Genomic DNA, 27,351 nt, shown 5'->3' with positions numbered 1-27,351 from the left:
AAAAGAGAATAGCAAGAGGCCTTTTCTCCCCGGCTGCTCTGCCAAGCCCTTCCAGCTCAAACTATGTCGTTGCTCCTCTGGAAGGATCCCTGCACCGCGGCCTAGTTTTTCCGAAGAAGCCCTGCGTTTGCAAGAGCAAATGAGGAATTCGTGGCAGGAAAGAGGAAGGAAAGAAAGTTTCTCTCCCTCTGCCTGCTTTGCTCAGAGGACTGGATGAAGTCAGGGACTTCTCCCTTTCACTGAGAAACGTGCGGGCTGCTGTTGCCTGGGCGCTCTCTTCTTTGCAAAAGAGTCTGCAGTTCCACGCTTTGAACCGTGGAAAGGCGCCGGGCTCTGCTAAGATTTCCCGCGGCGCTTCGTTTGCCCTGGGCAAAAGCGAGCCTTCACAATAGCTGAACGCTAACACTGCATACTCGTTCCACTTCCAGAACCGGGCTACGGCGAGGCAGTTCTCCGGGGGAAAACGGCCCTTCGCGAAGGGCAGATCTGCCGAGCTCCTTGCGGGAAAGCGAAAGCAAAGGACGCTTTTCTCCCTCTAACCGCTTTCGTCAGAGGAACGGGGGAAGTCACAGTGTTCTTTCTCTCCCTGAGATACACACAATCTGACGTTGCCTCTGAGCTCCGTTGCTGGCAAGGAACTGAAACTGACATACATTCCTGTGGGGAAACACAGGGCTCTGCTAGGATTTCTCTAGGCAGTGTGTTTTCCCTGGGCCTCACTGTAGCAACACTATCTCGCCAGGGCAACACTGCATGGCACTTCCTCTGCCACGAGAGAGCTGCTGCTTTGTAGATTGTGCTTGGAAACCTTGCTTTGGCAAGTGCGAATTGACCGCATTCAGGCAGAAAGAAAAGAGAATAGCAAGAGGCCTTTTCTCCCCGGCTGCTCTGCCAAGCCCTTCCAGCTCAAACTATGTCGTTGCTCCTCTGGAAGGATCCCTGCACCGCGGCGTAGTTTTTCCGAAGAAGCCCTGCGTTTGCAAGAGCAAATGAGGAATTCGTGGCAGGAAAGAGGAAGGAAAGAAAGTTTCTCTCCCTCTGCCTGCTTTGCTCAGAGGACTGGATGAAGTCAGGGACTTCTCCCTTTCACTGAGAAACGTGCGGGCTGCTGTTGCCTGGGCGCTCTCTTCTTTGCAAAAGAGTCTGCAGTTCCACGCTTTGAACCGTGGAAAGGCGCCGGGCTCGGCTAAGATTTCCCCCGGCGCTTCGTTTGCCCTGGGCCAAAGCGAGCCTTCACAATAGCTGAACCCTAACACTGCATACTCGTTCCACTTCCAGAACCGGGCTACGGCGAGGCAGTTCTCCGGGGGAAAACGGCCCTTCGCGAAGGGCAGATCTGCCGAGCTCCTTGCGGGAAAGCGAAAGCAAAGGACGCTTTTCTCCCTCTAACCGCTTTCGTCAGAGGAACGGGGGAAGTCACAGTGTTCTTTCTCTCCCTGAGATACACACAATCTGACGTTGCCTCTGAGCTCCGTTGCTGGCAAGGAACTGAAACTGACATACATTCCTGTGGGGAAACACAGGGCTCTGCTAGGATTTCTGTAGGCAGTGTGTTTTCCCTGGGCCTCACTGTAGCAACACTATCTCGCCAGGGCAACACTGCATGGCACTTCCTCTGCCAGGAGAGAGCTGCTGCTTTGTAGTTTGTGCTGGGAAACCTTGCTTTGGCAAGTGCGAATTGACCGCATTCAGGCAGAAAGAAAAGAGAATAGCAAGAGGCCTTTTCTCCCCGGCTGCTCTGCCAAGCCCTTCCAGCTCAAACTATGTCGTTGCTCCTCTGGAAGGATCCCTGCACCGCGGCCTAGTTTTTCCGAAGAAGCCCTGCGTTTGCAAGAGCAAATGAGGAATTCGTGGCAGGAAAGAGGAAGGAAAGAAAGTTTCTCTCCCTCTGCCTGCTTTGCTCAGAGGACTGGATGAAGTCAGGGACTTCTCCCTTTCACTGAGAAACGTGCGGGCTGCTGTTGCCTGGGCGCTCTCTTCTTTGCAAAAGACTCTGCAGTTCCACGCTTTGAACCGTGGAAAGGCGCCGGGCTCTGCTAAGATTTCCCGCGGCGCTTCGTTTGCCCTGGGCAAAAGCGAGCCTTCACAATAGCTGAACGCTAACACTGCATACTCGTTCCACTTCCAGAACCGGGCTACGGCGAGGCAGTTCTCCGGGGGAAAACGGCCCTTCGCAAAGGGCAGATCTGCCGAGCTCCTTGCGGGAAAGCGAAAGCAAAGGACGCTTTTCTCCCTCTAACCGCTTTCGTCAGAGGAACGGGGGAAGTCACAGTGTTCTTTCTCTCCCTGAGATACACACAATCTGACGTTGCCTCTGAGCTCCGTTGCTGGCAAGGAACTGAAACTGACATACATTCCTGTGGGGAAACACAGGGCTCTGCTAGGATTTCTGTAGGCAGTGTGTTTTCCCTGGGCCTCACTGTAGCAACACTATCTCGCCAGGGCAACACTGCATGGCACTTCCTCTGCCACGAGAGAGCTGCTGCTTTGTAGATTGTGCTTGGAAACCTTGTTTTGGCAAGTGCGAATTGACCGCATTCAGGCAGAAAGAAAAGAGAATAGCAAGAGGCCTTTTCTCCCCGGCTGCTCTGCCAAGCCCTTCCAGCTCAAACTATGTCGTTGCTCCTCTGGAAGGATCCCTGCACCGCGGCCTAGTTTTTCCGAAGAAGCCCTGCGTTTGCAAGAGCAAATGAGGAATTCGTGGCAGGAAAGAGGAAGGAAAGAAAGTTTCTCTCCCTCTGCCTGCTTTGCTCAGAGGACTGGATGAAGTCAGGGACTTCTCCCTTTCACTGAGAAACGTGCGGGCTGCTGTTGCCTGGGCGCTCTCTTCTTTGCAAAAGAGTCTGCAGTTCCACGCTTTGAACCGTGGAAAGGCGCCGGGCTCGGCTAAGATTTCCCCCGGCGCTTCGTTTGCCCTGGGCCAAAGCGAGCCTTCACAATAGCTGAACCCTAACACTGCATACTCGTTCCACTTCCAGAACCGGGCTACGGCGAGGCAGTTCTCCGGGGGAAAACGGCCCTTCGCGAAGGGCAGATCTGCCGAGCTCCTTGCGGGAAAGCGAAAGCAAAGGACGCTTTTCTCCCTCTAACCGCTTTCGTCAGAGGAACGGGGGAAGTCACAGTGTTCTTTCTCTCCCTGAGATACACACAATCTGACGTTGCCTCTGAGCTCCGTTGCTGGCAAGGAACTGAAACTGACATACATTCCTGTGGGGAAACACAGGGCTCTGCTAGGATTTCTGTAGGCAGTGTGTTTTCCCTGGGCCTCACTGTAGCAACACTATCTCGCCAGGGCAACACTGCATGGCACTTCCTCTGCCAGGAGAGAGCTGCTGCTTTGTAGTTTGTGCTGGGAAACCTTGCTTTGGCAAGTGCGAATTGACCGCATTCAGGCAGAAAGAAAAGAGAATAGCAAGAGGCCTTTTCTCCCCGGCTGCTCTGCCAAGCCCTTCCAGCTCAAACTATGTCGTTGCTCCTCTGGAAGGATCCCTGCACCGCGGCGTAGTTTTTCCGAAGAAGCCCTGCGTTTGCAAGAGCAAATGAGGAATTCGTGGCAGGAAAGAGGAAGGAAAGAAAGTTTCTCTCCCTCTGCCTGCTTTGCTCAGAGGACTGGATGAAGTCAGGGACTTCTCCCTTTCACTGAGAAACGTGCGGGCTGCTGTTGCCTGGGCGCTCTCTTCTTTGCAAAAGAGTCTGCAGTTCCACGCTTTGAACCGTGGAAAGGCGCCGGGCTCTGCTAAGATTTCCCGCGGCGCTTCGTTTGCCCTGGGCAAAAGCGAGCCTTCACAATAGCTGAACGCTAACACTGCATACTCGTTCCACTTCCAGAACCGGGCTACGGCGAGGCAGTTCTCCGGGGGAAAACGGCCCTTCGCGAAGGGCAGATCTGCCGAGCTCCTTGCGGGAAAGCGAAAGCAAAGGACGCTTTTCTCCCTCTAACCGCTTTCGTCAGAGGAACGGGGGAAGTCACAGTGTTCTTTCTCTCCCTGAGATACACACAATCTGACGTTGCCTCTGAGCTCCGTTGCTGGCAAGGAACTGAAACTGACATACATTCCTGTGGGGAAACACAGGGCTCTGCTAGGATTTCTGTAGGCAGTGTGTTTTCCCTGGGCCTCACTGTAGCAACACTATCTCGCCAGGGCAACACTGCATGGCACTTCCTCTGCCACGAGGGAGCTGCTGCTTTGTAGATTGTGCTTGGAAACCTTGCTTTGGCAAGTGCGAATTGACCGCATTCAGGCAGAAAGAAAAGAGAATAGCAAGAGGCCTTTTCTCCCCGGCTGCTCTGCCAAGCCCTTCCAGCTCAAACTATGTCGTTGCTCCTCTGGAAGGATCCCTGCACCGCGGCGTAGTTTTTCCGAAGAAGCCCTGCGTTTGCAAGAGCAAATGAGGAATTCGTGGCAGGAAAGAGGAAGGAAAGAAAGTTTCTCTCCCTCTGCCTGCTTTGCTCAGAGGACTGGATGAAGTCAGGGACTTCTCCCTTTCACTGAGAAACGTGCGGGCTGCTGTTGCCTGGGCGCTCTCTTCTTTGCAAAAGAGTCTGCAGTTCCACGCTTTGAACCGTGGAAAGGCGCCGGGCTCGGCTAAGATTTCCCCCGGCGCTTCGTTTGCCCTGGGCCAAAGCGAGCCTTCACAATAGCTGAACCCTAACACTGCATACTCGTTCCACTTCCAGAACCGGGCTACGGCGAGGCAGTTCTCCGGGGGAAAACGGCCCTTCGCGAAGGGCAGATCTGCCGAGCTCCTTGCGGGAAAGCGAAAGCAAAGGACGCTTTTCTCCCTCTAACCGCTTTCGTCAGAGGAACGGGGGAAGTCACAGTGTTCTTTCTCTCCCTGAGATACACACAATCTGACGTTGCCTCTGAGCTCCGTTGCTGGCAAGGAACTGAAACTGACATACATTCCTGTGGGGAAACACAGGGCTCTGCTAGGATTTCTGTAGGCAGTGTGTTTTCCCTGGGCCTCACTGTAGCAACACTATCTCGCCAGGGCAACACTGCATGGCACTTCCTCTGCCAGGAGAGAGCTGCTGCTTTGTAGTTTGTGCTGGGAAACCTTGCTTTGGCAAGTGCGAATTGACCGCATTCAGGCAGAAAGAAAAGAGAATAGCAAGAGGCCTTTTCTCCCCGGCTGCTCTGCCAAGCCCTTCCAGCTCAAACTATGTCGTTGCTCCTCTGGAAGGATCCCTGCACCGCGGCCTAGTTTTTCCGAAGAAGCCCTGCGTTTGCAAGAGCAAATGAGGAATTCGTGGCAGGAAAGAGGAAGGAAAGAAAGTTTCTCTCCCTCTGCCTGCTTTGCTCAGAGGACTGGATGAAGTCAGGGACTTCTCCGTTTCACTGAGAAACGTGCGGGCTGCTGTTGCCTGGGCGCTCTCTTCTTTGCAAAAGAGTCTGCAGTTCCACGCTTTGAACCGTGGAAAGGCGCCGGGCTCTGCTAAGATTTCCCGCGGCGCTTCGTTTGCCCTGGGCAAAAGCGAGCCTTCACAATAGCTGAACGCTAACACTGCATACTCGTTCCACTTCCAGAACCGGGCTACGGCGAGGCAGTTCTCCGGGGGAAAACGGCCCTTCGCGAAGGGCAGATCTGCCGAGCTCCTTGCGGGAAAGCGAAAGCAAAGGACGCTTTTCTCCCTCTAACCGCTTTCGTCAGAGGAACGGGGGAAGTCACAGTGTTCTTTCTCTCCCTGAGATACACACAATCTGACGTTGCCTCTGAGCTCCGTTGCTGGCAAGGAACTGAAACTGACATACATTCCTGTGGGGAAACACAGGGCTCTGCTAGGATTTCTGTAGGCAGTGTGTTTTCCCTGGGCCTCACTGTAGCAACACTATCTCGCCAGGGCAACACTGCATGGCACTTCCTCTGCCACGAGAGAGCTGCTGCTTTGTAGATTGTGCTTGGAAACCTTGCTTTGGCAAGTGCGAATTGACCGCATTCAGGCAGAAAGAAAAGAGAATAGCAAGAGGCCTTTTCTCCCCGGCTGCTCTGCCAAGCCCTTCCAGCTCAAACTATGTCGTTGCTCCTCTGGAAGGATCCCTGCACCGCGGCGTAGTTTTTCCGAAGAAGCCCTGCGTTTGCAAGAGCAAATGAGGAATTCGTGGCAGGAAAGAGGAAGGAAAGAAAGTTTCTCTCCCTCTGCCTGCTTTGCTCAGAGGACTGGATGAAGTCAGGGACTTCTCCCTTTCACTGAGAAACGTGCGGGCTGCTGTTGCCTGGGCGCTCTCTTCTTTGCAAAAGAGTCTGCAGTTCCACGCTTTGAACCGTGGAAAGGCGCCGGGCTCGGCTAAGATTTCCCCCGGCGCTTCGTTTGCCCTGGGCCAAAGCGAGCCTTCACAATAGCTGAACCCTAACACTGCATACTCGTTCCACTTCCAGAACCGGGCTACGGCGAGGCAGTTCTCCGGGGGAAAACGGCCCTTCGCGAAGGGCAGATCTGCCGAGCTCCTTGCGGGAAAGCGAAAGCAAAGGACGCTTTTCTCCCTCTAACCGCTTTCGTCAGAGGAACGGGGGAAGTCACAGTGTTCTTTCTCTCCCTGAGATACACACAATCTGACGTTGCCTCTGAGCTCCGTTGCTGGCAAGGAACTGAAACTGACATACATTCCTGTGGGGAAACACAGGGCTCTGCTAGGATTTCTGTAGGCAGTGTGTTTTCCCTGGGCCTCACTGTAGCAACACTATCTCGCCAGGGCAACACTGCATGGCACTTCCTCTGCCAGGAGAGAGCTGCTGCTTTGTAGTTTGTGCTGGGAAACCTTGCTTTGGCAAGTGCGAATTGACCGCATTCAGGCAGAAAGAAAAGAGAATAGCAAGAGGCCTTTTCTCCCCGGCTGCTCTGCCAAGCCCTTCCAGCTCAAACTATGTCGTTGCTCCTCTGGAAGGATCCCTGCACCGCGGCCTAGTTTTTCCGAAGAAGCCCTGCGTTTGCAAGAGCAAATGAGGAATTCGTGGCAGGAAAGAGGAAGGAAAGAAAGTTTCTCTCCCTCTGCCTGCTTTGCTCAGAGGACTGGATGAAGTCAGGGACTTCTCCCTTTCACTGAGAAACGTGCGGGCTGCTGTTGCCTGGGCGCTCTCTTCTTTGCAAAAGAGTCTGCAGTTCCACGCTTTGAACCGTGGAAAGGCGCCGGGCTCTGCTAAGATTTCCCGCGGCGCTTCGTTTGCCCTGGGCAAAAGCGAGCCTTCACAATAGCTGAACGCTAACACTGCATACTCGTTCCACTTCCAGAACCGGGCTACGGCGAGGCAGTTCTCCGGGGGAAAACGGCCCTTCGCGAAGGGCAGATCTGCCGAGCTCCTTGCGGGAAAGCGAAAGCAAAGGACGCTTTTCTCCCTCTAACCGCTTTCGTCAGAGGAACGGGGGAAGTCACAGTGTTCTTTCTCTCCCTGAGATACACACAATCTGACGTTGCCTCTGAGCTCCGTTGCTGGCAAGGAACTGAAACTGACATACATTCCTGTGGGGAAACACAGGGCTCTGCTAGGATTTCTCTAGGCAGTGTGTTTTCCCTGGGCCTCACTGTAGCAACACTATCTCGCCAGGGCAACACTGCATGGCACTTCCTCTGCCACGAGAGAGCTGCTGCTTTGTAGTTTGTGCTTGGAAACCTTGCTTTGGCAAGTGCGAATTGACCGCATTCAGGCAGAAAGAAAAGAGAATAGCAAGAGGCCTTTTCTCCCCGGCTGCTCTGCCAAGCCCTTCCAGCTCAAACTATGTCGTTGCTCCTCTGGAAGGATCCCTGCACCGCGGCCTAGTTTTTCCGAAGAAGCCCTGCGTTTGCAAGAGCAAATGAGGAATTCGTGGCAGGAAAGAGGAAGGAAAGAAAGTTTCTCTCCCTCTGCCTGCTTTGCTCAGAGGACTGGATGAAGTCAGGGACTTCTCCCTTTCACTGAGAAACGTGCGGGCTGCTGTTGCCTGGGCGCTCTCTTCTTTGCAAAAGAGTCTGCAGTTCCACGCTTTGAACCGTGGAAAGGCGCCGGGCTCGGCTAAGATTTCCCCCGGCGCTTCGTTTGCCCTGGGCCAAAGCGAGCCTTCACAATAGCTGAACCCTAACACTGCATACTCGTTCCACTTCCAGAACCGGGCTACGGCGAGGCAGTTCTCCGGGGGAAAACGGCCCTTCGCGAAGGGCAGATCTGCCGAGCTCCTTGCGGGAAAGCGAAAGCAAAGGACGCTTTTCTCCCTCTAACCGCTTTCGTCAGAGGAACGGGGGAAGTCACAGTGTTCTTTCTCTCCCTGAGATACACACAATCTGACGTTGCCTCTGAGCTCCGTTGCTGGCAAGGAACTGAAACTGACATACATTCCTGTGGGGAAACACAGGGCTCTGCTAGGATTTCTGTAGGCAGTGTGTTTTCCCTGGGCCTCACTGTAGCAACACTATCTCGCCAGGGCAACACTGCATGGCACTTCCTCTGCCAGGAGAGAGCTGCTGCTTTGTAGTTTGTGCTGGGAAACCTTGCTTTGGCAAGTGCGAATTGACCGCATTCAGGCAGAAAGAAAAGAGAATAGCAAGAGGCCTTTTCTCCCCGGCTGCTCTGCCAAGCCCTTCCAGCTCAAACTATGTCGTTGCTCCTCTGGAAGGATCCCTGCACCGCGGCCTAGTTTTTCCGAAGAAGCCCTGCGTTTGCAAGAGCAAATGAGGAATTCGTGGCAGGAAAGAGGAAGGAAAGAAAGTTTCTCTCCCTCTGCCTGCTTTGCTCAGAGGACTGGATGAAGTCAGGGACTTCTCCCTTTCACTGAGAAACGTGCGGGCTGCTGTTGCCTGGGCGCTCTCTTCTTTGCAAAAGAGTCTGCAGTTCCACGCTTTGAACCGTGGAAAGGCGCCGGGCTCTGCTAAGATTTCCCGCGGCGCTTCGTTTGCCCTGGGCCAAAGCGAGCCTTCACAATAGCTGAACGCTAACACTGCATACTCGTTCCACTTCCAGAACCGGGCTACGGCGAGGCAGTTCTCCGGGGGAAAACGGCCCTTCGCGAAGGGCAGATCTGCCGAGCTCCTTGCGGGAAAGCGAAAGCAAAGGACGCTTTTCTCCCTCTAACCGCTTTCGTCAGAGGAACGGGGGAAGTCACAGTGTTCTTTCTCTCCCTGAGATACACACAATCTGACGTTGCCTCTGAGCTCCGTTGCTGGCAAGGAACTGAAACTGACATACATTCCTGTGGGGAAACACAGGGCTCTGCTAGGATTTCTGTAGGCAGTGTGTTTTCCCTGGGCCTCACTGTAGCAACACTATCTCGCCAGGGCAACACTGCATGGCACTTCCTCTGCCACGAGAGAGCTGCTGCTTTGTAGATTGTGCTTGGAAACCTTGCTTTGGCAAGTGCGAATTGACCGCATTCAGGCAGAAAGAAAAGAGAATAGCAAGAGGCCTTTTCTCCCCGGCTGCTCTGCCAAGCCCTTCCAGCTCAAACTATGTCGTTGCTCCTCTGGAAGGATCCCTGCACCGCGGCGTAGTTTTTCCGAAGAAGCCCTGCGTTTGCAAGAGCAAATGAGGAATTCGTGGCAGGAAAGAGGAAGGAAAGAAAGTTTCTCTCCCTCTGCCTGCTTTGCTCAGAGGACTGGATGAAGTCAGGGACTTCTCCCTTTCACTGAGAAACGTGCGGGCTGCTGTTGCCTGGGCGCTCTCTTCTTTGCAAAAGAGTCTGCAGTTCCACGCTTTGAACCGTGGAAAGGCGCCGGGCTCTGCTAAGATTTCCCGCGGCGCTTCGTTTGCCCTGGGCCAAAGCGAGCCTTCACAATAGCTGAACCCTAACACTGCATACTCGTTCCACTTCCAGAACCGGGCTACGGCGAGGCAGTTCTCCGGGGGAAAACGGCCCTTCGCGAAGGGCAGATCTGCCGAGCTCCTTGCGGGAAAGCGAAAGCAAAGGACGCTTTTCTCCCTCTAACCGCTTTCGTCAGAGGAACGGGGGAAGTCACAGTGTTCTTTCTCTCCCTGAGATACACACAATCTGACGTTGCCTCTGAGCTCCGTTGCTGGCAAGGAACTGAAACTGACATACATTCCTGTGGGGAAACACAGGGCTCTGCTAGGATTTCTGTAGGCAGTGTGTTTTCCCTGGGCCTCACTGTAGCAACACTATCTCGCCAGGGCAACACTGCATGGCACTTCCTCTGCCAGGAGAGAGCTGCTGCTTTGTAGTTTGTGCTGGGAAACCTTGCTTTGGCAAGTGCGAATTGACCGCATTCAGGCAGAAAGAAAAGAGAATAGCAAGAGGCCTTTTCTCCCCGGCTGCTCTGCCAAGCCCTTCCAGCTCAAACTATGTCGTTGCTCCTCTGGAAGGATCCCTGCACCGCGGCCTAGTTTTTCCGAAGAAGCCCTGCGTTTGCAAGAGCAAATGAGGAATTCGTGGCAGGAAAGAGGAAGGAAAGAAAGTTTCTCTCCCTCTGCCTGCTTTGCTCAGAGGACTGGATGAAGTCAGGGACTTCTCCCTTTCACTGAGAAACGTGCGGGCTGCTGTTGCCTGGGCGCTCTCTTCTTTGCAAAAGAGTCTGCAGTTCCACGCTTTGAACCGTGGAAAGGCGCCGGGCTCTGCTAAGATTTCCCGCGGCGCTTCGTTTGCCCTGGGCAAAAGCGAGCCTTCACAATAGCTGAACGCTAACACTGCATACTCGTTCCACTTCCAGAACCGGGCTACGGCGAGGCAGTTCTCCGGGGGAAAACGGCCCTTCGCGAAGGGCAGATCTGCCGAGCTCCTTGCGGGAAAGCGAAAGCAAAGGACGCTTTTCTCCCTCTAACCGCTTTCGTCAGAGGAACGGGGGAAGTCACAGTGTTCTTTCTCTCCCTGAGATACACACAATCTGACGTTGCCTCTGAGCTCCGTTGCTGGCAAGGAACTGAAACTGACATACATTCCTGTGGGGAAACACAGGGCTCTGCTAGGATTTCTCTAGGCAGTGTGTTTTCCCTGGGCCTCACTGTAGCAACACTATCTCGCCAGGGCAACACTGCATGGCACTTCCTCTGCCACGAGAGAGCTGCTGCTTTGTAGATTGTGCTTGGAAACCTTGCTTTGGCAAGTGCGAATTGACCGCATTCAGGCAGAAAGAAAAGAGAATAGCAAGAGGCCTTTTCTCCCCGGCTGCTCTGCCAAGCCCTTCCAGCTCAAACTATGTCGTTGCTCCTCTGGAAGGATCCCTGCACCGCGGCGTAGTTTTTCCGAAGAAGCCCTGCGTTTGCAAGAGCAAATGAGGAATTCGTGGCAGGAAAGAGGAAGGAAAGAAAGTTTCTCTCCCTCTGCCTGCTTTGCTCAGAGGACTGGATGAAGTCAGGGACTTCTCCCTTTCACTGAGAAACGTGCGGGCTGCTGTTGCCTGGGCGCTCTCTTCTTTGCAAAAGAGTCTGCAGTTCCACGCTTTGAACCGTGGAAAGGCGCCGGGCTCGGCTAAGATTTCCCCCGGCGCTTCGTTTGCCCTGGGCCAAAGCGAGCCTTCACAATAGCTGAACCCTAACACTGCATACTCGTTCCACTTCCAGAACCGGGCTACGGCGAGGCAGTTCTCCGGGGGAAAACGGCCCTTCGCGAAGGGCAGATCTGCCGAGCTCCTTGCGGGAAAGCGAAAGCAAAGGACGCTTTTCTCCCTCTAACCGCTTTCGTCAGAGGAACGGGGGAAGTCACAGTGTTCTTTCTCTCCCTGAGATACACACAATCTGACGTTGCCTCTGAGCTCCGTTGCTGGCAAGGAACTGAAACTGACATACATTCCTGTGGGGAAACACAGGGCTCTGCTAGGATTTCTGTAGGCAGTGTGTTTTCCCTGGGCCTCACTGTAGCAACACTATCTCGCCAGGGCAACACTGCATGGCACTTCCTCTGCCAGGAGAGAGCTGCTGCTTTGTAGTTTGTGCTGGGAAACCTTGCTTTGGCAAGTGCGAATTGACCGCATTCAGGCAGAAAGAAAAGAGAATAGCAAGAGGCCTTTTCTCCCCGGCTGCTCTGCCAAGCCCTTCCAGCTCAAACTATGTCGTTGCTCCTCTGGAAGGATCCCTGCACCGCGGCCTAGTTTTTCCGAAGAAGCCCTGCGTTTGCAAGAGCAAATGAGGAATTCGTGGCAGGAAAGAGGAAGGAAAGAAAGTTTCTCTCCCTCTGCCTGCTTTGCTCAGAGGACTGGATGAAGTCAGGGACTTCTCCCTTTCACTGAGAAACGTGCGGGCTGCTGTTGCCTGGGCGCTCTCTTCTTTGCAAAAGACTCTGCAGTTCCACGCTTTGAACCGTGGAAAGGCGCCGGGCTCTGCTAAGATTTCCCGCGGCGCTTCGTTTGCCCTGGGCAAAAGCGAGCCTTCACAATAGCTGAACGCTAACACTGCATACTCGTTCCACTTCCAGAACCGGGCTACGGCGAGGCAGTTCTCCGGGGGAAAACGGCCCTTCGCAAAGGGCAGATCTGCCGAGCTCCTTGCGGGAAAGCGAAAGCAAAGGACGCTTTTCTCCCTCTAACCGCTTTCGTCAGAGGAACGGGGGAAGTCACAGTGTTCTTTCTCTCCCTGAGATACACACAATCTGACGTTGCCTCTGAGCTCCGTTGCTGGCAAGGAACTGAAACTGACATACATTCCTGTGGGGAAACACAGGGCTCTGCTAGGATTTCTGTAGGCAGTGTGTTTTCCCTGGGCCTCACTGTAGCAACACTATCTCGCCAGGGCAACACTGCATGGCACTTCCTCTGCCACGAGAGAGCTGCTGCTTTGTAGATTGTGCTTGGAAACCTTGTTTTGGCAAGTGCGAATTGACCGCATTCAGGCAGAAAGAAAAGAGAATAGCAAGAGGCCTTTTCTCCCCGGCTGCTCTGCCAAGCCCTTCCAGCTCAAACTATGTCGTTGCTCCTCTGGAAGGATCCCTGCACCGCGGCCTAGTTTTTCCGAAGAAGCCCTGCGTTTGCAAGAGCAAATGAGGAATTCGTGGCAGGAAAGAGGAAGGAAAGAAAGTTTCTCTCCCTCTGCCTGCTTTGCTCAGAGGACTGGATGAAGTCAGGGACTTCTCCCTTTCACTGAGAAACGTGCGGGCTGCTGTTGCCTGGGCGCTCTCTTCTTTGCAAAAGAGTCTGCAGTTCCACGCTTTGAACCGTGGAAAGGCGCCGGGCTCGGCTAAGATTTCCCCCGGCGCTTCGTTTGCCCTGGGCCAAAGCGAGCCTTCACAATAGCTGAACCCTAACACTGCATACTCGTTCCACTTCCAGAACCGGGCTACGGCGAGGCAGTTCTCCGGGGGAAAACGGCCCTTCGCGAAGGGCAGATCTGCCGAGCTCCTTGCGGGAAAGCGAAAGCAAAGGACGCTTTTCTCCCTCTAACCGCTTTCGTCAGAGGAACGGGGGAAGTCACAGTGTTCTTTCTCTCCCTGAGATACACACAATCTGACGTTGCCTCTGAGCTCCGTTGCTGGCAAGGAACTGAAACTGACATACATTCCTGTGGGGAAACACAGGGCTCTGCTAGGATTTCTGTAGGCAGTGTGTTTTCCCTGGGCCTCACTGTAGCAACACTATCTCGCCAGGGCAACACTGCATGGCACTTCCTCTGCCAGGAGAGAGCTGCTGCTTTGTAGTTTGTGCTGGGAAACCTTGCTTTGGCAAGTGCGAATTGACCGCATTCAGGCAGAAAGAAAAGAGAATAGCAAGAGGCCTTTTCTCCCCGGCTGCTCTGCCAAGCCCTTCCAGCTCAAACTATGTCGTTGCTCCTCTGGAAGGATCCCTGCACCGCGGCCTAGTTTTTCCGAAGAAGCCCTGCGTTTGCAAGAGCAAATGAGGAATTCGTGGCAGGAAAGAGGAAGGAAAGAAAGTTTCTCTCCCTCTGCCTGCTTTGCTCAGAGGACTGGATGAAGTCAGGGACTTCTCCGTTTCACTGAGAAACGTGAGGGCTGCTGTTGCCTGGGCGCTCTCTTCTTTGCAAAAGAGTCTGCAGTTCCACGCTTTGAACCGTGGAAAGGCGCCGGGCTCTGCTAAGATTTCCCGCGGCGCTTCGTTTGCCCCGGGCCAAAGCGAGCCTTCACAATAGCTGAACGCTAACACTGCATACTCGTTCCACTTCCAGAACCGGGCTACGGCGAGGCAGTTCTCCGGGGGAAAACGGCCTTTCGCGAAGGGCAGATCTGCCGAGCTCCTTGCGGGAAAGCGAAAGCAAAGGACGCTTTTCTCCCTCTAACCGCTTTCGTCAGAGGAACGGGGGAAGTCACAGTGTTCTTTCTCTCCCTGAGATACACACAATCTGACGTTGCCTCTGAGCTCCGTTGCTGGCAAGGAACTGAAACTGACATACATTCCTGTGGGGAAACACAGGGCTCTGCTAGGATTTCTCTAGGCAGTGTGTTTTCCCTGGGCCTCACTGTAGCAACACTATCTCGCCAGGGCAACACTGCATGGCACTTCCTCTGCCAGGAGAGAGCTGCTGCTTTGTAGTTTGTGCTGCGAAACCTTGCTTTGGCAAGTGCGAATTGACCGCATTCAGGCAGAAAGAAAAGAGAATAGCAAGAGGCCTTTTCTCCCCGGCTGCTCTGCCAAGCCCTTCCAGCTCAAACTATGTCGTTGCTCCTCTGGAAGGATCCCTGCACCGCGGCGTAGTTTTTCCGAAGAAGCCCTGCGTTTGCAAGAGCAAATGAGGAATTCGTGGCAGGAAAGAGGAAGGAAAGAAAGTTTCTCTCCCTCTGCCTGCTTTGCTCAGAGGACTGGATGAAGTCAGGGACTTCTCCCTTTCACTGAGAAACGTGCGGGCTGCTGTTGCCTGGGCGCTCTCTTCTTTGCAAAAGAGTCTGCAGTTCCACGCTTTGAACCGTGGAAAGGCGCCGGGCTCTGCTAAGATTTCCCGCGGCGCTTCGTTTGCCCTGGGCCAAAGCGAGCCTTCACAATAGCTGAACCCTAACACTGCATACTCGTTCCACTTCCAGAACCGGGCTACGGCGAGGCAGTTCTCCGGGGGAAAACGGCCCTTCGCGAAGGGCAGATCTGCCGAGCTCCTTGCGGGAAAGCGAAAGCAAAGGACGCTTTTCTCCCTCTAACCGCTTTCGTCAGAGGAACGGGGGAAGTCACAGTGTTCTTTCTCTCCCTGAGATACACACAATCTGACGTTGCCTCTGAGCTCCGTTGCTGGCAAGGAACTGAAACTGACATACATTCCTGTGGGGAAACACAGGGCTCTGCTAGGATTTCTGTAGGCAGTGTGTTTTCCCTGGGCCTCACTGTAGCAACACTATCTCGCCAGGGCAACACTGCATGGCACTTCCTCTGCCACGAGAGAGCTGCTGCTTTGTAGATTGTGCTTGGAAACCTTGCTTTGGCAAGTGCGAATTGACCGCATTCAGGCAGAAAGAAAAGAGAATAGCAAGAGGCCTTTTCTCCCCGGCTGCTCTGCCAAGCCCTTCCAGCTCAAACTATGTCGTTGCTCCTCTGGAAGGATCCCTGCACCGCGGCGTAGTTTTTCCGAAGAAGCCCTGCGTTTGCAAGAGCAAATGAGGAATTCGTGGCAGGAAAGAGGAAGGAAAGAAAGTTTCTCTCCCTCTGCCTGCTTTGCTCAGAGGACTGGATGAAGTCAGGGACTTCTCCCTTTCACTGAGAAACGTGCGGGCTGCTGTTGCCTGGGCGCTCTCTTCTTTGCAAAAGAGTCTGCAGTTCCACGCTTTGAACCGTGGAAAGGCGCCGGGCTCGGCTAAGATTTCCCCCGGCGCTTCGTTTGCCCTGGGCCAAAGCGAGCCTTCACAATAGCTGAACCCTAACACTGCATACTCGTTCCACTTCCAGAACCGGGCTACGGCGAGGCAGTTCTCCGGGGGAAAACGGCCCTTCGCGAAGGGCAGATCTGCCGAGCTCCTTGCGGGAAAGCGAAAGCAAAGGACGCTTTTCTCCCTCTAACCGCTTTCGTCAGAGGAACGGGGGAAGTCACAGTGTTCTTTCTCTCCCTGAGATACACACAATCTGACGTTGCCTCTGAGCTCCGTTGCTGGCAAGGAACTGAAAGTGACATACATTCCTGTGGGGAAACACAGGGCTCTGCTAGGATTTCTGTAGGCAGTGTGTTTTCCCTGGGCCTCACTGTAGCAACACTATCTCGCCAGGGCAACACTGCATGGCACTTCCTCTGCCAGGAGAGAGCTGCTGCTTTGTAGTTTGTGCTGGGAAACCTTGCTTTGGCAAGTGCGAATTGACCGCATTCAGGCAGAAAGAAAAGAGAATAGCAAGAGGCCTTTTCTCCCCGGCTGCTCTGCCAAGCCCTTCCAGCTCAAACTATGTCGTTGCTCCTCTGGAAGGATCCCTGCACCGCGGCCTAGTTTTTCCGAAGAAGCCCTGCGTTTGCAAGAGCAAATGAGGAATTCGTGGCAGGAAAGAGGAAGGAAAGAAAGTTTCTCTCCCTCTGCCTGCTTTGCTCAGAGGACTGGATGAAGTCAGGGACTTCTCCGTTTCACTGAGAAACGTGAGGGCTGCTGTTGCCTGGGCGCTCTCTTCTTTGCAAAAGAGTCTGCAGTTCCACGCTTTGAACCGTGGAAAGGCGCCGGGCTCTGCTAAGATTTCCCGCGGCGCTTCGTTTGCCCCGGGCCAAAGCGAGCCTTCACAATAGCTGAACGCTAACACTGCATACTCGTTCCACTTCCAGAACCGGGCTACGGCGAGGCAGTTCTCCGGGGGAAAACGGCCTTTCGCGAAGGGCAGATCTGCCGAGCTCCTTGCGGGAAAGCGAAAGCAAAGGACGCTTTTCTCCCTCTAACCGCTTTCGTCAGAGGAACGGGGGAAGTCACAGTGTTCTTTCTCTCCCTGAGATACACACAATCTGACGTTGCCTCTGAGCTCCGTTGCTGGCAAGGAACTGAATGTGACATACATTCCTGTGGGGAAACTCAGGGCTCTGCTAGGATTTCTCTAGGCAGTGTGTTTTCCCTGGGCCTCACTGTAGCAACACTATCTCGCCAGGGCAACACTGCATGGCACTTCCTCTGCCAGGAGAGAGCTGCTGCTTTGTAGTTTGTGCTGCGAAACCTTGCTTTGGCAAGTGCGAATTGACCGCATTCAGGCAGAAAGAAAAGAGAATAGCAAGAGGCCTTTTCTCCCCGGCTGCTCTGCCAAGCCCTTCCAGCTCAAACTATGTCGTTGCTCCTCTGGAAGGATCCCTGCACCGCGGCCTAGTTTTTCCGAAGAAGCCCTGCGTTTGCAAGAGCAAATGAGGAATTCGTGGCAGGAAAGAGGAAGGAAAGAAAGTTTCTCTCCCTCTGCCTGCTTTGCTCAGAGGACTGGATGAAGTCAGGGACTTCTCCCTTTCACTGAGAAACGTGCGGGCTGCTGTTGCCTGGGCGCTCTCTTCTTTGCAAAAGAGTCTGCAGTTCCACGCTTTGAACCGTGGAAAGGCGCCGGGCTCTGCTAAGATTTCCCGCGGCGCTTCGTTTGCCCTGGGCAAAAGCGAGCCTTCACAATAGCTGAACGCTAACACTGCATACTCGTTCCACTTCCAGAACCGGGCTACGGCGAGGCAGTTCTCCGGGGGAAAACGGCCCTTCGCGAAGGGCAGATCTGCCGAGCTCCTTGCGGGAAAGCGAAAGCAAAGGACGCTTTTCTCCCTCTAACCGCTTTCGTCAGAGGAACGGGGGAAGTCACAGTGTTCTTTCTCTCCCTGAGATACACACAATCTGACGTTGCCTCTGAGCTCCGTTGCTGGCAAGGAACTGAAACTGACATACATTCCTGTGGGGAAACACAGGGCTCTGCTAGGATTTCTCTAGGCAGTGTGTTTTCCCTGGGCCTCACTGTAGCAACACTATCTCGCCAGGGCAACACTGCATGGCACTTCCTCTGCCAGGAGAGAGCTGCTGCTTTGTAGTTTGTGCTGGGAAAACTTGCTTTGGCAAGTGCGAATTGACCGCATTCAGGCAGAAAGAAAAGAGAATAGCAAGAGGCCTTTTCTCCCCGGCTGCTCTGCCAAGCCCTTCCAGCTCAAACTATGTCGTTGCTCCTCTGGAAGGATCCCTGCACCGCGGCGTAGTTTTTCCGAAGAAGCCCTGCGTTTGCAAGAGCAAATGAGGAATTCGTGGCAGGAAAGAGGAAGGAAAGAAAGTTTCTCTCCCTCTGCCTGCTTTGCTCAGAGGACTGGATGAAGTCAGGGACTTCTCCCTTTCACTGAGAAACGTGCGGGCTGCTGTTGCCTGGGCGCTCTCTTCTTTGCAAAAGACTCTGCAGTTCCACGCTTTGAACCGTGGAAAGGCGCCGGGCTCTGCTAAGATTTCCCCCGGCGCTTCCTTTGCCCTGGGCCAAAGCGAGCCTTCACAATAGCTGAACGCTAACACTGCATACTCGTTCCACTTCCAGAACCGGGCTACGGCGAGGCAGTTCTCAGGGGAAAACGGCCCTTCGCGAAGGGCAGATCTGCCGAGCTCCTTGCGGGAAAGCGAAAGCAAAGGACGCTTTTCTCCCTCTAACCGCTTTCGTCAGAGGAACGGGGGAAGTCACAGTGTTCTTTCTCTCCCTGAGATACACACAATCTGACGTTGCCTCTGAGCTCCGTTGCTGGCAAGGAACTGAAACTGACATACATTCCTGTGGGGAAACACAGGGCTCTGCTAGGATTTCTCTAGGCAGTGTGTTTTCCCTGGGCCTCACTGTAGCAACACTATCTCGCCTGGGCAACACTGCATGGCACTTCCTCTGCCAGGAGACAGCTGCTGCTTTGTAGTTTGTGCTGGGAAACCTTGCTTTGGCAAGTGCGAATTGACCGCATTCAGGCAGAAAGAAAAGAGAATAGCAAGAGGCCTTTTCTCCCCGGCTGCTCTGCCAAGCCCTTCCAGCTCAAACTATGTCGTTGCTCCTCTGGAAGGATCCCTGCACCGCGGCGTAGTTTTTCCGAAGAAGCTCTGCGTTTGCAAGAGCAAATGAGGAATTCGTGGCAGGAAAGAGGAAGGAAAGAAAGTTTCTCTCCCTCTGCCTGCTTTGCTCAGAGGACTGGATGAAGTCAGGGACTTCTCCCTTTCACTGAGAAACGTGCGGGCTGCTGTTGCCTGGGTGCTCTCTTCTTTGCAAAAGAGTCTGCAGTTCCACGCTTTGAACCGTGGAAAGGCGCCGGGCTCTGCTAAGATTTCCCGCGGCGCTTCGTTTGCCCTGGGCCAAAGCGAGCCTTCACAATAGCTGAACGCTAACACTGCATACTCGTTCCACTTCCAGAACCGGGCTACGGCGAGGCAGTTCTCCGGGGGAAAACGGCCTTTCGCGAAGGGCAGATCTGCCGAGCTCCTTGCGGGAAAGCGAAAGCAAAGGACGCTTTTCTCCCTCTAACCGCTTTCGTCAGAGGAACGGGGGAAGTCACAGTGTTCTTTCTCTCCCTGAGATACACACAATCTGACGTTGCCTCTGAGCTCCGTTGCTGGCAAGGAACTGAAAGTGACATACATTCCTGTGGGGAAACTCAGGGCTCTGCTAGGATTTCTCTAGGCAGTGTGTTTTCCCTGGGCCTCACTGTAGCAACACTATCTCGCCAGGGCAACACTGCATGGCACTTCCTCTGCCAGGAGAGAGCTGCTGCTTTGTAGTTTGTGCTGCGAAACCTTGCTTTGGCAAGTGCGAATTGACCGCATTCAGGCAGAAAGAAAAGAGAATAGCAAGAGGCCTTTTCTCCCCGGCTGCTCTGCCAAGCCCTTCCAGCTCAAACTATGTCGTTGCTCCTCTGGAAGGATCCCTGCACCGCGGCCTAGTTTTTCCGAAGAAGCCCTGCGTTTGCAAGAGCAAATGAGGAATTCGTGGCAGGAAAGAGGAAGGAAAGAAAGTTTCTCTCCCTCTGCCTGCTTTGCTCAGAGGACTGGATGAAGTCAGGGACTTCTCCCTTTCACTGAGAAACGTGCGGGCTGCTGTTGCCTGGGCGCTCTCTTCTTTGCAAAAGAGTCTGCAGTTCCACGCTTTGAACCGTGGAAAGGCGCCGGGCTCTGCTAAGATTTCCCGCGGCGCTTCGTTTGCCCTGGGCCAAAGCGAGCCTTCACAATAGCTGAACCCTAACACTGCATACTCGTTCCACTTCCAGAACCGGGCTACGGCGAGGCAGTTCTCCGGGGGAAAACGGCCCTTCGCGAAGGGCAGATCTGCCGAGCTCCTTGCGGGAAAGCGAAAGCAAAGGACGCTTTTCTCCCTCTAACCGCTTTCGTCAGAGGAACGGGGGAAGTCACAGTGTTCTTTCTCTCCCTGAGATACACACAATCTGACGTTGCCTCTGAGCTCCGTTGCTGGCAAGGAACTGAAAGTGACATACATTCCTGTGGGGAAACACAGGGCTCTGCTAGGATTTCTGTAGGCAGTGTGTTTTCCCTGGGCCTCACTGTAGCAACACTATCTCGCCAGGGCAACACTGCATGGCACTTCCTCTGCCAGGAGAGAGCTGCTGCTTTGTAGTTTGTGCTGGGAAACCTTGCTTTGGCAAGTGCGAATTGACCGCATTCAGGCAGAAAGAAAAGAGAATAGCAAGAGGCCTTTTCTCCCCGGCTGCTCTGCCAAGCCCTTCCAGCTCAAACTATGTCGTTGCTCCTCTGGAAGGATCCCTGCACCGCGGCCTAGTTTTTCCGAAGAAGCCCTGCGTTTGCAAGAGCAAATGAGGAATTCGTGGCAGGAAAGAGGAAGGAAAGAAAGTTTCTCTCCCTCTGCCTGCTTTGCTCAGAGGACTGGATGAAGTCAGGGACTTCTCCCTTTCACTGAGAAACGTGCGGGCTGCTGTTGCCTGGGCGCTCTCTTCTTTGCAAAAGAGTCTGCAGTTCCACGCTTTGAACCGTGGAAAGGCGCCGGGCTCTGCTAAGATTTCCCGCGGCGCTTCGTTTGCCCTGGGCAAAAGCGAGCCTTCACAATAGCTGAACGCTAACACTGCATACTCGTTCCACTTCCAGAACCGGGCTACGGCGAGGCAGTTCTCCGGGGGAAAACGGCCCTTCGCGAAGGGCAGATCTGCCGAGCTCCTTGCGGGAAAGCGAAAGCAAAGGACGCTTTTCTCCCTCTAACCGCTTTCGTCAGAGGAACGGGGGAAGTCACAGTGTTCTTTCTCTCCCTGAGATACACACAATCTGACGTTGCCTCTGAGCTCCGTTGCTGGCAAGGAACTGAAACTGACATACATTCCTGTGGGGAAACACAGGGCTCTGCTAGGATTTCTGTAGGCAGTGTGTTTTCCCTGGGCCTCACTGTAGCAACACTATCTCGCCAGGGCAACACTGCATGGCACTTCCTCTGCCAGGAGACAGCTGCTGCTTTGTAGTTTGTGCTGGGAAAACTTGCTTTGGCAAGTGCGAATTGACCGCATTCAGGCAGAAAGAAAAGAGAATAGCAAGAGGCCTTTTCTCCCCGGCTGCTCTGCCAAGCCCTTCCAGCTCAAACTATGTCGTTGCTCCTCTGGAAGGATCCCTGCACCGCGGCGTAGTTTTTCCGAAGAAGCCCTGCGTTTGCAAGAGCAAATGAGGAATTCGTGGCAGGAAAGAGGAAGGAAAGAAAGTTTCTCTCCCTCTGCCTGCTTTGCTCAGAGGACTGGATGAAGTCAGGGACTTCTCCCTTTCACTGAGAAACGTGCGGGCTGCTGTTGCCTGGGCGCTCTCTTCTTTGCAAAAGACTCTGCAGTTCCACGCTTTGAACCGTGGAAAGGCGCCGGGCTCTGCTAAGATTTCCCCCGGCGCTTCCTTTGCCCTGGGCCAAAGCGAGCCTTCACAATAGCTGAACGCTAACACTGCATACTCGTTCCACTTCCAGAACCGGGCTACGGCGAGGCAGTTCTCAGGGGAAAACGGCCCTTCGCGAAGGGCAGATCTGCCGAGCTCCTTGCGGGAAAGCGAAAGCAAAGGACGCTTTTCTCCCTCTAACCGCTTTCGTCAGAGGAACGGGGGAAGTCACAGTGTTCTTTCTCTCCCTGAGATACACACAATCTGACGTTGCCTCTGAGCTCCGTTGCTGGCAAGGAACTGAAACTGACATACATTCCTGTGGGGAAACACAGGGCTCTGCTAGGATTTCTCTAGGCAGTGTGTTTTCCCTGGGCCTCACTGTAGCAACACTATCTCGCCTGGGCAACACTGCATGGCACTTCCTCTGCCAGGAGACAGCTGCTGCTTTGTAGTTTGTGCTGGGAAACCTTGCTTTGGCAAGTGCGAATTGACCGCATTCAGGCAGAAAGAAAGAATAGCAAGAGGCCTTTTCTCCCCGGCTGCTCTGCCAAGCCCTTCCAGCTCAAACTATGTCGTTGCTCCTCTGGAAGGATCCCTGCACCGCGGCGTAGTTTTTCCGAAGAAGCTCTGCGTTTGCAAGAGCAAATGAGGAATTCGTGGCAGGAAAGAGGAAGGAAAGAAAGTTTCTCTCCCTCTGCCTGCTTTGCTCAGAGGACTGGATGAAGTCAGGGACTTCTCCCTTTCACTGAGAAACGTGCGGGCTGCTGTTGCCTGGGCGCTCTCTTCTTTGCAAAAGAGTCTGCAGTTCCACGCTTTGAACCGTGGAAAGGCGCCGGGCTCTGCTAAGATTTCCCGCGGCGCTTCGTTTGCCCTGGGCCAAAGCGAGCCTTCACAATAGCTGAACGCTAACACTGCATACTCGTTCCACTTCCAGAACCGGGCTACGGCGAGGCAGTTCTCCGGGGGAAAACGGCCTTTCGCGAAGGGCAGATCTGCCGAGCTCCTTGCGGGAAAGCGAAAGCAAAGGACGCTTTTCTCCCTCTAACCGCTTTCGTCAGAGGAACGGGGGAAGTCACAGTGTTCTTTCTCTCCCTGAGATACACACAATCTGACGTTGCCTCTGAGCTCCGTTGCTGGCAAGGAACTGAAAGTGACATACATTCCTGTGGGGAAACTCAGGGCTCTGCTAGGATTTCTCTAGGCAGTGTGTTTTCCCTGGGCCTCACTGTAGCAACACTATCTCGCCAGGGCAACACTGCATGGCACTTCCTCTGCCAGGAGAGAGCTGCTGCTTTGTAGTTTGTGCTGCGAAACCTTGCTTTGGCAAGTGCGAATTGACCGCATTCAGGCAGAAAGAAAAGAGAATAGCAAGAGGCCTTTTCTCCCCGGCTGCTCTGCCAAGCCCTTCCAGCTCAAACTATGTCGTTGCTCCTCTGGAAGGATCCCTGCACCGCGGCCTAGTTTTTCCGAAGAAGCCCTGCGTTTGCAAGAGCAAATGAGGAATTCGTGGCAGGAAAGAGGAAGGAAAGAAAGTTTCTCTCCCTCTGCCTGCTTTGCTCAGAGGACTGGATGAAGTCAGGGACTTCTCCCTTTCACTGAGAAACGTGCGGGCTGCTGTTGCCTGGGCGCTCTCTTCTTTGCAAAAGAGTCTGCAGTTCCACGCTTTGAACCGTGGAAAGGCGCCGGGCTCTGCTAAGATTTCCCGCGGCGCTTCGTTTGCCCTGGGCCAAAGCGAGCCTTCACAATAGCTGAACCCTAACACTGCATACTCGTTCCACTTCCAGAACCGGGCTACGGCGAGGCAGTTCTCCGGGGGAAAACGGCCCTTCGCGAAGGGCAGATCTGCCGAGCTCCTTGCGGGAAAGCGAAAGCAAAGGACGCTTTTCTCCCTCTAACCGCTTTCGTCAGAGGAACGGGGGAAGTCACAGTGTTCTTTCTCTCCCTGAGATACACACAATCTGACGTTGCCTCTGAGCTCCGTTGCTGGCAAGGAACTGAAACTGACATACATTCCTGTGGGGAAACACAGGGCTCTGCTAGGATTTCTGTAGGCAGTGTGTTTTCCCTGGGCCTCACTGTAGCAACACTATCTCGCCAGGGCAACACTGCATGGCACTTCCTCTGCCAGGAGAGAGCTGCTGCTTTGTAGTTTGTGCTGGGAAACCTTGCTTTGGCAAGTGCGAATTGACCGCATTCAGGCAGAAAGAAAAGAGAATAGCAAGAGGCCTTTTCTCCCCGGCTGCTCTGCCAAGCCCTTCCAGCTCAAACTATGTCGTTGCTCCTCTGGAAGGATCCCTGCACCGCGGCCTAGTTTTTCCGAAGAAGCCCTGCGTTTGCAAGAGCAAATGAGGAATTCGTGGCAGGAAAGAGGAAGGAAAGAAAGTTTCTCTCCCTCTGCCTGCTTTGCTCAGAGGACTGGATGAAGTCAGGGACTTCTCCGTTTCACTGAGAAACGTGAGGGCTGCTGTTGCCTGGGCGCTCTCTTCTTTGCAAAAGAGTCTGCAGTTCCACGCTTTGAACCGTGGAAAGGCGCCGGGCTCTGCTAAGATTTCCCGCGGCGCTTCGTTTGCCCCGGGCCAAAGCGAGCCTTCACAATAGCTGAACGCTAACACTGCATACTCGTTCCACTTCCAGAACCGGGCTACGGCGAGGCAGTTCTCCGGGGGAAAACGGCCTTTCGCGAAGGGCAGATCTGCCGAGCTCCTTGCGGGAAAGCGAAAGCAAAGGACGCTTTTCTCCCTCTAACCGCTTTCGTCAGAGGAACGGGGGAAGTCACAGTGTTCTTTCTCTCCCTGAGATACACACAATCTGACGTTGCCTCTGAGCTCCGTTGCTGGCAAGGAACTGAAACTGACATACATTCCTGTGGGGAAACACAGGGCTCTGCTAGGATTTCTCTAGGCAGTGTGTTTTCCCTGGGCCTCACTGTAGCAACACTATCTCGCCAGGGCAACACTGCATGGCACTTCCTCTGCCAGGAGACAGCTGCTGCTTTGTAGTTTGTGCTGCGAAACCTTGCTTTGGCAAGTGCGAATTGACCGCATTCAGGCAGAAAGAAAAGAGAATAGCAAGAGGCCTTTTCTCCCCGGCTGCTCTGCCAAGCCCTTCCAGCTCAAACTATGTCGTTGCTCCTCTGGAAGGATCCCTGCACCGCGGCCTAGTTTTTCCGAAGAAGCCCTGCGTTTGCAAGAGCAAATGAGGAATTCGTGGCAGGAAAGAGGAAGGAAAGAAAGTTTCTCTCCCTCTGCCTGCTTTGCTCAGAGGACTGGATGAAGTCAGGGACTTCTCCCTTTCACTGAGAAACGTGCGGGCTGCTGTTGCCTGGGCGCTCTCTTCTTTGCAAAAGAGTCTGCAGTTCCACGCTTTGAACCGTGGAAAGGCGCCGGGCTCTGCTAAGATTTCCCGCGGCGCTTCGTTTGCCCTGGGCCAAAGCGAGCCTTCACAATAGCTGAACCCTAACACTGCATACTCGTTCCACTTCCAGAACCGGGCTACGGCGAGGCAGTTCTCCGGGGGAAAACGGCCCTTCGCGAAGGGCAGATCTGCCGAGCTCCTTGCGGGAAAGCGAAAGCAAAGGACGCTTTTCTCCCTCTAACCGCTTTCGTCAGAGGAACGGGGGAAGTCACAGTGTTCTTTCTCTCCCTGAGATACACACAATCTGACGTTGCCTCTGAGCTCCGTTGCTGGCAAGGAACTGAAACTGACATACATTCCTGTGGGGAAACACAGGGCTCTGCTAGGATTTCTGTAGGCAGTGTGTTTTCCCTGGGCCTCACTGTAGCAACACTATCTCGCCAGGGCAACACTGCATGGCACTTCCTCTGCCAGGAGAGAGCTGCTGCTTTGTAGTTTGTGCTGGGAAACCTTGCTTTGGCAAGTGCGAATTGACCGCATTCAGGCAGAAAGAAAAGAGAATAGCAAGAGGCCTTTTCTCCCCGGCTGCTCTGCCAAGCCCTTCCAGCTCAAACTATGTCGTTGCTCCTCTGGAAGGATCCCTGCACCGCGGCCTAGTTTTTCCGAAGAAGCCCTGCGTTTGCAAGAGCAAATGAGGAATTCGTGGCAGGAAAGAGGAAGGAAAGAAAGTTTCTCTCCCTCTGCCTGCTTTGCTCAGAGGACTGGATGAAGTCAGGGACTTCTCCGTTTCACTGAGAAACGTGAGGGCTGCTGTTGCCTGGGCGCTCTCTTCTTTGCAAAAGAGTCTGCAGTTCCACGCTTTGAACCGTGGAAAGGCGCCGGGCTCTGCTAAGATTTCCCGCGGCGCTTCGTTTGCCCCGGGCCAAAGCGAGCCTTCACAATAGCTGAACGCTAACACTGCATACTCGTTCCACTTCCAGAACCGGGCTACGGCGAGGCAGTTCTCCGGGGGAAAACGGCCTTTCGCGAAGGGCAGATCTGCCGAGCTCCTTGCGGGAAAGCGAAAGCAAAGGACGCTTTTCTCCCTCTAACCGCTTTCGTCAGAGGAACGGGGGAAGTCACAGTGTTCTTTCTCTCCCTGAGATACACACAATCTGACGTTGCCTCTGAGCTCCGTTGCTGGCAAGGAACTGAAACTGACATACATTCCTGTGGGGAAACACAGGGCTCTGCTAGGATTTCTCTAGGCAGTGTGTTTTCCCTGGGCCTCACTGTAGCAACACTATCTCGCCAGGGCAACACTGCATGGCACTTCCTCTGCCAGGAGACAGCTGCTGCTTTGTAGTTTGTGCTGGGAAACCTTGCTTTGGCAAGTGCGAATTGACCGCATTCAGGCAGAAAGAAAGAATAGCAAGAGGCCTTTTCTCCCCGGCTGCTCTGCCAAGCCCTTCCAGCTCAAACTATGTCGTTGCTCCTCTGGAAGGATCCCTGCACCGCGGCGTAGTTTTTCCGAAGAAGCTCTGCGTTTGCAAGAGCAAATGAGGAATTCGTGGCAGGAAAGAGGAAGGAAAGAAAGTTTCTCTCCCTCTGCCTGCTTTGCTCAGAGGACTGGATGAAGTCAGGGACTTCTCCCTTTCACTGAGAAACGTGCGGGCTGCTGTTGCCTGGGCGCTCTCTTCTTTGCAAAAGAGTCTGCAGTTCCACGCTTTGAACCGTGGAAAGGCGCCGGGCTCTGCTAAGATTTCCCGCGGCGCTTCGTTTGCCCTGGGCCAAAGCGAGCCTTCACAATAGCTGAACGCTAACACTGCATACTCGTTCCACTTCCAGAACCGGGCTACGGCGAGGCAGTTCTCCGGGGGAAAACGGCCTTTCGCGAAGGGCAGATCTGCCGAGCTCCTTGCGGGAAAGCGAAAGCAAAGGACGCTTTTCTCCCTCTAACCGCTTTCGTCAGAGGAACGGGGGAAGTCACAGTGTTCTTTCTCTCCCTGAGATACACACAATCTGACGTTGCCTCTGAGCTCCGTTGCTGGCAAGGAACTGAAAGTGACATACATTCCTGTGGGGAAACTCAGGGCTCTGCTAGGATTTCTCTAGGCAGTGTGTTTTCCCTGGGCCTCACTGTAGCAACACTATCTCGCCAGGGCAACACTGCATGGCACTTCCTCTGCCAGGAGAGAGCTGCTGCTTTGTAGTTTGTGCTGCGAAACCTTGCTTTGGCAAGTGCGAATTGACCGCATTCAGGCAGAAAGAAAAGAGAATAGCAAGAGGCCTTTTCTCCCCGGCTGCTCTGCCAAGCCCTTCCAGCTCAAACTATGTCGTTGCTCCTCTGGAAGGATCCCTGCACCGCGGCCTAGTTTTTCCGAAGAAGCCCTGCGTTTGCAAGAGCAAATGAGGAATTCGTGGCAGGA

This window comes from Elephas maximus, chromosome 20 (assembly GCF_024166365.1).
Source record: "Elephas maximus indicus isolate mEleMax1 chromosome 20, mEleMax1 primary haplotype, whole genome shotgun sequence".
Classification (NCBI taxonomy): domain Eukaryota; kingdom Metazoa; phylum Chordata; class Mammalia; order Proboscidea; family Elephantidae; genus Elephas; species Elephas maximus.
This window is presented reverse-complemented; position numbering follows the sequence as displayed.